Raw genomic sequence first — 11,861 nt, forward strand, 5'->3', positions numbered from 1 at the left:
TCATCAGAAACCTGAAATGGGGATGACAGAACCCCCAGTCCCCTCTGAAACCAATTAGGGTTTACCAAAAACTTTTTCAATGAACCTGAAATGCCCTTCTAAAATGCCCATCATTTTTGTCTTGGTTCAGAACCTCTGCCAAAAGTGGTGCACATTTTCCTAGGCCATCCTAGGGTTTTTGATTTAAATCATAAGTATTTGAATTTGGGCATTTAAAATTATATAAAATATTTAAATGCTCAAATAACTCCAAACTAAAATGTTTCATGTTGGAAATAATCCAACTATGGACCAGGAGTAGTTTGGTGAATTTTGGAGTTGTCTAAGTATTTTATTAAATTCAACAAAGTTGCAGAAGTATTAAAAAACAGAAAACAGAAAGAAAATAGAAAAGGCTTACCTGGCGCCCAGCACCCGGCCCACCTGCCGGCCCAGCCCAGCACCGCGCCAGCGAGCTGCTTGCCGGCCAGGCAGGCAGGCAGGTGCTCGACGGCGAGCACCGCATGGGTGCCACGCACCTGCTCGCCGCCTCGCCGCCTCCCTCGCCCAGCTAACGCCGTGAATCGGCCTCCCTCTCTCCCCCGAACCCCCCAGACACCCCCTCTCCTCTCCAGCTCCTCTCCCTCGCTCTCCCACGCCATGGCCGACGCCATCGCCGCCACCCCCTCGCCGTAGCCACGCCCTCCGTCAACCCCACGCCGTGCCATCGTGTCCAGGAGCTCCGCCGCCGTCCACTTCATCGAGCTAGCCGAGCCCCGTGTGCTCGAGCGGCCCGAGACCACCGCACCGACCTCGCCCGAGCTCGCCGTCGCCGGAGATCCCCTTCAACGCCGTCGCCGCCTCAGCTCGTCCCCGACCTCGCCGGTGGCCTCTACGGGAGCGCTGTGAGCCTAGCTACTCCTCCGACCCTCCCTCTCTCATTCCCGAGCCGTGTAGCCACCGCACGAGGATCACACGCCCGCACCGCCGCGGATCTCGTCGCCGACGTGCTTCCGGCCACCCTCCGGCCACAAGCTGGTGTCCATCTTACTCACCGAGTCCCGCAGCACCTAGCTAGCCACTCCCCGAGCCTCACTGACCCCTCTAGCACCAAGTTCATCTTCGGCCGAACCCCGGTGGCCGCCAAAGTCGTCGCCGGCGCCAACTCCGGCCACCCCGGCCCCAACGGACTCCACCAAGAGCTGCGGCTTGTCCTCAGCTCCACTCCGGTGGTCTCCGCGACCCATTTGGTGGCCGAAACGGCCAAAACCACTCCCGCCGCCGCGTCGGGCTCGCCGGCGGCTAAACGCCGGCGCCGCTGGCATTGACTTTGACCACGGGTGGGCCCTGGTTGACTCCCCTGAGTCAATGACAGGTGGGGCCCAGCCCTGTTAATTAAACAGGTTTAGTTTTAATTAAACTTTAATTAAAATAATCACCCTGACATGCGGGACCCACTGTCAGGTTTGACCATGACGTGTTCCATTGACCTGCTGACGTCACACTGACGTCAGGCTGACGCAATAATGATTTTCTGGAATTATTCTAATATAGGAAATTCCAGAATATAAGTTAAACTTCAAAAATTCATAACTTTTATTCTGTAACTCCAAATCAGACAAATTATATATGAAAAATGATCAGAAAAATCCAATCTATCCATCTGTACTATTTTCATGCATGACTAAACAAGTTAACTTGATGTTTAATGCAGAACAAGGAAAAACACTTTAAAGGGCCATGTTTGAGTTTGAAATTTGAATCTTTGATTCAAATTGGTTCAAACCCTTCTGGTCTTAGTTGCATTAGCCCAACACACTCATATTGCTATGTTTCATGCATGCATCATATTGTTGCACATTGTTTGGTGATGGTTGTGTATCGGTGTTCTTTGCGGCAGGTTCTGCCACCGAGGAGTACCGTAATTACCCTAACGAAGAACCGTATCAGTGCATCGAATCATCAGGCAAGCAACCAACCATTTGATCATATCGATACAATCCCATGCTCTCGCTCCTGCTCTCTTTTACTGCATTAAGACAACGCGTTTCAAACTGCTGTGTGTTACGGTAGTTGAACCCATTTCCTCTGCATGACCTGTCATTGCCACAGTAACTAGATGAAACCCACTAGCATGTGTAGGAGTTGATTGAGCCATATATATGTGTTGTTTCTACCGTGCTATGCCTGCTATGCTTAGAGTCGTGTCAGGTCTGGTTCATCTGGGTGATGGGCTAGAGTGAAATGATTATGTCGGTAATGAGAGTGGTGTGGTGAACACGATTTGGTAAAGGTATCGATGAGAGGCCATGTAGGAGTACATGGTGGGTTGTTTCATTGAAGCCGACCTTAAGCACTGAGATCTGTATGTGTGATTTAAGAATCAGCTACTACCATGCATTGGGCCCGAAACCAATGGACCCTCTCGGCTTCTTATTCACCCTAGTTCTCCGTCCAGGAGTTGCAAGTAGTTTCTGGTGTTTGTAGCCTACTGGAGGCCGTGGACAGCGCTGACCATAGGGGTGGGCTGTGATGCGGTAGGTACGTGGCACGGTGTACCGAATACCCGTTAGGTATCTCGGGAACCCTGTTCACATCGTTCGGGGCCGTATGGGAAACCTCGGCCGGACTCCCTGCGGATGGAACCTGGATAGGCGATAAACCTGGATTGGAGGCTTAGGTGATTAGGTAGGTCGTGGCCGACACCCACGTTGGGCTTCCGCTTGAAGGCTGCCGAGTACATGTCGTGTAAACGACGATAAGTGGTGAGAGCGTGTATGAAGAAGTACACCCCTGCAGGGTTATCATGATCTATTCGAATAGCCGCGTCCGCGGTAAAGGACTACTTGGTTGCCTATACAGTTCATAGACAAGTAAATGGAAACTGCTAAAAGCCTCAAGATAAGTGTGAGTGCCGAGGATGGCTTTTCCGTAGGGAGACGGAGGTGGATCCTCGGTAGCGTATTGAAGTGGTGAGTAATGGACTCGTGTGCGCAAAACCATTTCAAGTTGGAGTCTCGTAGGTTAGCCTAGCCAAGAGTCAAAGCTGGCTTGCTGCAATAACTCCACCAACCCTTCTTGATAATATGCATGTATGTAGGTTCTGATGTAAGTCTTGCTGAGTACCTTTGTACTCATGTTGCTATAATTTACATTTTACAGAAGACGCTGCAACCCCTTTTGATGGGTTCTACGTAGACGTTGACATCAACGAGTAGGCTAAAGGCCCAGGTGGTGATCCTGAGCTTGTGAAGGACCACGTAGTATAGCTAGGCTTTCCAAGCCTCTTTTATTTTACTAGTTGTCTGTACTCAGACAAGTTACTTCCGCTGCTGGTTTGTATGACTGTATGACTTGAATGCTGGGTCATGAGACCCGTACCTTGTGTATGTTGTGTATGGTTCTCTGAGCCTTAAATAAAGTACTTGTGTCGTAGAGTCATGTTGTGATGCCGTGTTGTATTTGCACATATCGAGCATATTGTGTGTATGATTGAAATGCTTGGTATGTGTGGGATCTGACTATCTAGTTGTTTATCTTTAGTAGCCTCTCTTACCGGGAAATGTCTCCTAGTGTTACCGCTGAGCCATGGTAGCTTGCTACTGCTCTGGAACACTTAGGCTGGCCGGCATGTGTCCTTCTTCGTTCCGGTGTCTGTCCCTTCGGGGAAATGTCACGCATTGAGTACCGGAGTCCTGTTAGCCCGCTACAGCCCGGTTTACCGGAGTCCTGCTAGCCCAGTGCTACAGCCCGAACCCACTTGCTGATGACCGACACGTTCGAAGCTGGGTCATGGATGCCTGTCCCTGTAAGTCTGTGCCACTTTGGGTTTACGACTAGTCATGTCAGCCCGGGCTCCTTATCATATGGATGCTAGCAACACTATCATATACGTGAGCCAAAAGCCGCAAACGGTCCCGGGCAAAGGTAAGGCAACACCCGTGGGGATACCGTGCGTGAGGTCGCAAAGTGATATGAGGTGTTACCGGCTAGATCGATGTGACATCGAGTCGGGGTCCTGACACACCATCCAAGACGTGTTCATGCTGACCCAGTACATACCGTTAATGTAGTTGAGGGTGACGGGGTCGGATCGCAGTCAAGGGGGTTGATGCTCGCCACCCTACGATCATTATGCCGCGTGACATGCCGTTTCTGAAGATCAGGCGGCATCAGCAAGCAAGGAGCTCGCTTAAAAAGCTCCGGCCTGAGGGCTTTGAGTAAACGGTACAACACCGACGAGCACGCGGCGAGCGGCATGGTACGGAGATTGTCCACACGCAAAACAATGAGCTTGGTTACCTCTGTGGGGAGCGAATTCTAGCCACTCTTTTGGCAGATGCTGCTCGGTTCTTCCATTGTTAGTGCTTGGGTTTCGGACGAGGGGGGGGGGAGGCGCCTTAGCAGGGATGGAAGATTGGATGAGATTATATGCGGACAAAGATGGAGAAGCGAATATGTGCTGCGGGAAGTGGACATGTGATGATGACTACAGCATGCCGCTTGACTTACGAGACACATACCAGCAGTGTAGGGTCATATCGATGCCATGCAACTTGCTTGAGTGATCACAATACTAGTACTCCTATAGTACCTACTACTATGCCCTAACTTGCTTGAGTAGAGTAGTAGTGGAGTAGGACTCTGCTCTACTACTAGCACCGGAGAAGTTATTCTACTAAAATAGTTACAAACTTCAATGCCCGAGCGTGGAACGACTACGAACCGCCATCGGTGCTAACTCTGATCCCCAGCAAACGTTCATTGGGAGACATGGCGGTTGCAAACGCCCGGGATGCAGTTACAATACGTGTGTAAGGGTGGCAGTTTTGTCAAATACTATGGCTTAAAAACAGGCCACTGTTGGATGGAAATCTGACGGTTACATGGGATTCGCCGGGATTGAGCTCGTGGCGAACAATCACCAGATATCATTACTAAAAATGATACTAACACCCGGGGCTATAACTGGCACCGGCTGACCACTAACAATGATACTAACATAGTTGTAAAATGGTCAAAGACCGTGTCTACGTGGTGTTTGGAATTATATGCAAAAAATAGCAAGATGCCCGTGCATTGCACGGCACACCATCATAACCAACTCGGTTATTTCTCTCTCCTACTCCTATAAAAGACCCAATTGGTGATGATGGAGGCGAGGAGGCGTGTTCAGCCGGGCGTGCAGCGGACGGCGCAGTACTATTCGATTTGTTATAAAAAACAAAGAAGAGTAGTAGAGATAGAGATAAGAGTAGAGATAGAGACTTAGGGAGGAGCACCATCTAGTGCTGCGTGTGCTACTCCTGCGCTCCATTCGGCGGCCACAACATCCCCTATAGCCACTCCCTCCTGCGCTCCATTCGGTGGGCGCTGTTGAAATTTGGGGAGCGCACTCTCGCGACTGTTGGCAGCCACGACTTCACCGACGATGACTTCTTCCCCAACCTTGGCAACCTCTTCCTCAATGACATTGGCGACAACCTCAATGCCAACGGTGCTGCTCCCGTTGCATCGCATGTGTTTCTGTCCTTCCTATTCGAAATCATGGTAGAATTCATGTTTCTACTCTGTATCCTAGATTCTAGCTATTCATCTACTATGCTAGTCCACATGATTAGTTTAATCTCTGTTATAGCTGTCATGATTTATTTTGTGCTTATTCAGATTAAACCACGTAGTAACTCATATATTCAACTGGCGCAATGTCCCCTACAGCCACTCCTATTTCATGGACGGCCTGGTCAATGCCTCCAAGGAGCCCTTCGTCTACTACTATGAGTGCCCCATGCCGTTTTGGGGCTCACCGGCGGACATCGTGCATCACCTCACGGATGCGTGCGGCGGTCACTACTGGCCCTTGGCGAAGAACATCAAGTACGAGATGTGCTACCCATTCACCGTGCCGGAGTCGCTGGAGGATCACCGCCTCCTGCTAGTCTCGGAGGAGGACGACAACGTCTTCCTCTTGATCGTGGGCACCGGCGAGGCCCATGCAGGCCGCCGCCCCGTCTCTGTAGTGTGCGTCAGGGGCGACGCCGCTAACTCTGACACTGACATGAGGCTGATGTATGGGTGCGTGCTCACTATTAATACCCCTCAGAGGTACGTGGGTGGCGACACCGGCTCCATCATGCCGACTGGGACTGTGCAGAGCTAGGACCTTCCCGCCGATGTGGACATGGAAGACGCATGGTATGATTTACCCCCCAATGCGGTGCACGGGGACTCCAAGGAGGTTCACCTGGACATATGCATTACCAAGTTAAATGTTGATCATTAGTATTTGCTCAATGTAATCCGATTTCTAAGCATGTGGAGACTTCCATGCATGATCTTGCTCTATTGGAGTATTGCGCATGAATAAAAGTGTATCCGTTTATGGTTTAGTCTAGAATCTTCCATGTATGAATTCTTACTACAGTACTGGTGAAATATTTACGATGAACCATTTCTTACATCTCCTTTGCCCCCTTCCAAGTCATCCCGATTTAATCCCTCCATCTAGGTGTATAAGGGCATGGTTAATACTTAATAGTATAGCCAACTGTTGACTATAAGAAAGTGACATGTCATCTGTAGCCAACATGTATAACAATCGATAATCAAAAACTAATTCTTAAAGATCATTTCTTGCAAAGCACAATAAGTGTTATTTCTTCACAAGTTTTGGATGCAGGTTGAACAGTTGAACGCTTTGTTTGCAAAAGATACCTTTTTATCTATTTCACCCGGATGTTTGTGAGCCCTAGAGATGAAATAATATCTGAAGAAACCTATCGATACCCATTACACATGAGATGACCCACACATCCTTTGTCAAAATAAACAACTCCCCGATCAATGCATTTCACTCTTCCGTGCAACGCATGGGCACCTTACTATAGATTAGTACGACCAAAAATTGAACTAACATTATATATAGTATGATAAATGTTGATGCATGTCACCTAAAATTATATCATTGAAAAGTATGTTCAAATACGAATCCAATGATATAGTTTTTGTTGACATGCACTAACATTTTGTTATTTAAATCTTCAGTCAAATTCAATGGGGGACTAATAAACCACGACTGATGTAGTACAAGTGTAGAGGGTGGCGCTGCACGGGAGTCTCACCCCGCTCATGGCGCGGTAGTAAAGCCGCCATATCACAAAACCCAACCACTACCAGTAATAAGTGGCCTGGTAAAATAAACGGACAAGCAACCATCACATCCCTCCGTGTTTTTTGCATTTCATCTCTCTGCATTTACATTCTCCGGTTCATCTCGCACACTTGATATCTAGCTACTACTCCTAGTATCCCTAGCTACTACTCCTAGGGCCAGTTCTTTTGGCGGCTTAAAAAATAAGCTGTCTCTTCTCCAGCTTTTCCTATAAGACTAGTCACAGTGGAGAGTAACATTAAGGTGACTCACTCATTTATTTGGGCTTCTAAACTACTACTAGTACCTCCGTCCTGGTTTATACGTCACCATTGTAATTTGTGGTAAATTTTGACCAAAGATTTAACTAATAAAACGTTAGTGCACGTAACATGCACAAACATTTCATTAGTTAAATTTTGACCAAAGATTTAACTAATAAAATGTTAGTGCATGTGACATGCACAAACATGCACAAACATGCGGTTTGGGAATTTGCATGCCTTTCCGACCAGTGAGATACTTCGTACAGAGTACGACAGAGAAATAACCATAGAGAAGGAAGCTAAAAGTAAACAATCAAACGAGCATTTTTTGCATTTGTTTTGCATTGAATTGTTTCACAAGCTTGACTAGTGTTGTTTTCTACTTTTACAAAAACCGCATCGTGATACGTCTCCAATGTATCTATAATTTTTGATTGTTCCATGCTATTATATTACCCCTTTTGAATGTTTATGAGCTTTATTTTACACATTTATATCATTTTTGGGACTAACCTACTAACCGGAGGCCTAGCCCGTATTGCTGTTTTTTTGCCTATTTCAGTATTTCGAATAAAAGGAATATCAAACAGAGTCCAGAAACAGGATAAGCATCATTTCTGGCTCAAGAGACAGAAACTGGATAAGCATCATTTCTGGCTCAAGAGACAGATGCAAAGCCTCTTGGTGGATGTCAATCGCATTCGCAACCTTGCCACCAAGAATGCCTTTGTTGCTCATGAAACTTGCTGGCGATCATGGAAGAGTTTGACCCTGCTCAGCGCTGAAGCTGATCTTCAAGACGATGGCTTCAATGAAAGATTCCAGTTTGACTCCACTCCTCCATGGACTGCTGTCTTACGTCGCACCCCATCTCTTGAAGACTCTGAATATTCTTCTTCCGCGACAACAGTTAATGCCAGAGTGATCGATGATGAAGATGACGCTACTTCACCACCTCCTGCTACTGCGCGCATCGACACTGCACCAAGTTCATCTGCACCGCCAACCAACGACAACGACCCAGCTGCTTCACCTACTCATGATGACGAGTAGATGCTCCATGTCTTCAAACCTTTTTGGTCCTTACTGACAAAAGGGGGAGAAGCGTATGAGTTGATAGTCTTCAAGCGGGTTCATATGGGCGGTTGCATTATATTTTGCTGCGTGCTTACAACTCTTGCGTTTTGAAACATTTGGTTCTTTGAGTTGTAACACCTAAACTTGATGGTCGTCTGCTACTTCTGCTACTTATTTGCTCTACTATGATGGGATGATAAATTCCGCATGTGCGATGATAACTTCCGCACTTAGATCATTCTGTAGACGTCCATTTTTCATTATGCATGTCATTCTACTTGCTATATCATTTCATGCATGATGAATTATCTTCATAAGTTGAAGTGGATCTCCACAAGTACAACCTGCCATGTGCATTTGCATTCCAAAAGCAAATTACTTATATGCACATCTTCAGGGGGATCGCTTGCAACTTATGAAGACAATTCCCTATCCTTACAATTTCACATACTTTATCCCCGTTGAAAACTTCAACCAGTTTGTCATCAATCACCAAAAAGGGGGAGATTGTAACTGCATCTAGTGCCACCCCTAGTTGGTTTTGGAGTATTGACGACAAAGTTGGTTGAGGGACTAATGCGTTTGTGAGAATTGCAGGATAACGCAGGTAGTGTCCTCATTGATTCGGTTTACCTACCAGAGATGACCCCTAAAAATGTATGAAGACATTGAAGACAATGGTGGTAAGAGAAGATATTTATATTGAAGACTATGACATGAGAAGACATTGCGTGAAGACTTTGGAGCGCGAAGATTGTGTGGTTTCGTTGTTTCCTTTTCTTCTTTGTTGAGTCATAGGAACCACCGTACTGTTAAGTGGGGTCCAAGTGAACTAAGTCAGAGTGACTGCTGTGATGCTCAACTCAAATCGTATGTCTTCGAGCGAAGACAATGAGAGCAAATCTTATCCAGAGCTGGATGAGTCAGCTTTGCTTGTAGCCCAAGTAAAGTTGCCGCGTGTGTTTGAAATCTGACCGTTGGAACACGTGTCAGTTCCTTAGTGACCCAGGGTCATTTTGGACAAATTAGGTCGGGTTTCCTAGTGGCTATAAATAGCCCACCCCCTACACCATAAATCGGTGGCTGCTCAGAGTTTGTGCACGACTTTTGTCGTTTGAGAGCAACCCACCTCGAAGCATTTGAGAGAGAGAAATCCTTGCGAGGACAAAGCCCAAACACCCAGAGCCAAAGAGTGTTAGGCATCACTAAAGTCTTTCTGTCTATGTGACCTGAAGACTTATTACACTTGAGGACCGTGAATCCTCCAGCCAGTTAGGCGTCGCGTTCTGAGCATCCAAGAGTCATTGTGGGTTGCCGGTGAACAAAGTCTGTGAAGGTTTGGAAGTCTCCCTTGAAGACTTACCAGAGTGATTGGGCGAGGACTGGGTGTCCTTAGCTCAAGAGGAATAAGGTGAAGACACGGTCTTCTGAGTTAAATCTCAGCCTCCCTAACCAGACGTACAGTTGTCACAGCAACTGGAACTGGTCCAACAAATCCTGTGTCTTCAACAAGCAACTGGTTCTATCCCCTCCCAACTTTACTTTAGTTTGTCTTCGTGAAGTCATTGCCTATCTGTTTATCTGTTTGACTTCATTGCTTGACTACTATTGTTGATTGGCTTCACACTATCTTCCATCTTGATCCTTACTACCTAACTGCTATTAGTCCTGTACTTTCACATCATTACATACTTGACTATGGCTTGTTTAGGGTAGTTTATCTTCCGCTGCATATCAATTAAGCTATTTCTGTTGTTTGTCTTCGAAACTTCCAAGTTTTGAAGACTTTCATAAAAATTGCCTATTCACCCCCCCTCTAGTCGATACTAGCACTTTCAATTGGTATCAGAGCAAGGTACTCCCTTGTTCTGTGTGATTCGGTTTAACCACCTGGAGTTTCAGCTATGTCGACTGCAGGGATAATCAAGGTCTCCACTGCTTGCCCCGTGTTCGATGGAACTGAATATCCCTACTGGAAGAATAAGATGCGCATGCATCTTGAAGCCATTGATGTCGACCTCTGGTATGTCGTCAAGAATGGCGTTCCCAAAACTGGCGAAGGTGTCACCCCCACTGATGTCAAGAAGTTCATTCAACTGGATTCTACCGCGAAGAACATCATCTGTGGTCATCTGACCAAAGGACAGTATGGCCGTGTGAGTGCTCTGGAAACGTCGAAGCTAGTATGGGAGTGGCTATCCAAGGTCAACGAAGGCGTCTCAACCCAGAGAGATCAAAGAATCAGTGTTCTTCGCAACCTCTTCAACCGCTTCAAGAGAAACGACAACGAAAATGTCCAGCTCACGTTTGATCGCCTCACTAATATCACAAATGAACTTCAAGCTCTTGGCGCAACTGAAATTACCAAGCATGAAATCGTCAAAACACTGCTGAGATCACTTGACAGCTCCTTTGACACCCTTGCCCTCATGATACAAGAACGTCCTAACTTCAAGACACTCGATCCGTCTGATATACTTGAGAGGCTCAACACACATGAATTCCAGCTATCTGAGAAAATAGATATCTATGGCCCAAACTATGGCCGAACTCGTGCTTTGAAGGCAAAAGTTGCTTCCTCATCTGAAGAAGAATCTGACTGCAGTTCTGAAGATCCTGAAGACATTGGAAGGGAACTTGCTATGCTTGTGAAGAAGTTCCAGAAATTCACAAAGAAGAAAGGCTTCAGAAAGTCTTCACGATCTAGCTCAAGGAATGATGAAGCTTCCACACATGATCACAAGAAGAGAACCTGCCACAAGTGCAAGAAACCTGGTCACTACATATCTGAGTGTCCACAGTGGGACAATGAGAAGAAGAAGAAGAAGAAAAGCAAGGAATATGATTCCGATGACAAGAAGAAGAAGAAATCCTCAAACTCTTCTAAGTCTTCTTCCAAGTCTTCATCATACAAGAAGAGCTCATCTGGCAAGGCTCGTGCTTTTGTTGGCAAGGAAATGGATTCAGAGGAGGAGTCTGCTTCGGAGGAGGCGGAGGTGGAGTCTGGAGAGGAGTCTGACCCTGGCGTTGCAAGTCTGGCTCTAGCCACAGCCTATGTTGCCAAGTCCATCTTCAACACTGAAGACAATGACTTCCACACCAACGCTGAAGCTAATTATGAAGACGATCCTACTCCCACCTACTGCTTCATGGCACGTGGTGCCAAGGTAAAATCACGCGATGCTTACTTTCAAACTTCAAGTGAAGATGATTCTGATTGTGAATCCAAACCCAGCTACAAAACACTTGCTAAAATTGCAACTGAACAACAAAAGGCTATGGAACATACTCAAAAACTGTTAGACAAAAGCGATGACCTGTTGGATGCTGAAATGACACGTTCACAGTCCTTAGTTGATGACATAAAAAATCTTCATGCTAAGTACCAA

Source organism: Triticum dicoccoides, chromosome 3B (assembly GCF_002162155.2).
Source record: "Triticum dicoccoides isolate Atlit2015 ecotype Zavitan chromosome 3B, WEW_v2.0, whole genome shotgun sequence".
In the NCBI taxonomy this organism is placed as follows: domain Eukaryota; kingdom Viridiplantae; phylum Streptophyta; class Magnoliopsida; order Poales; family Poaceae; genus Triticum; species Triticum dicoccoides.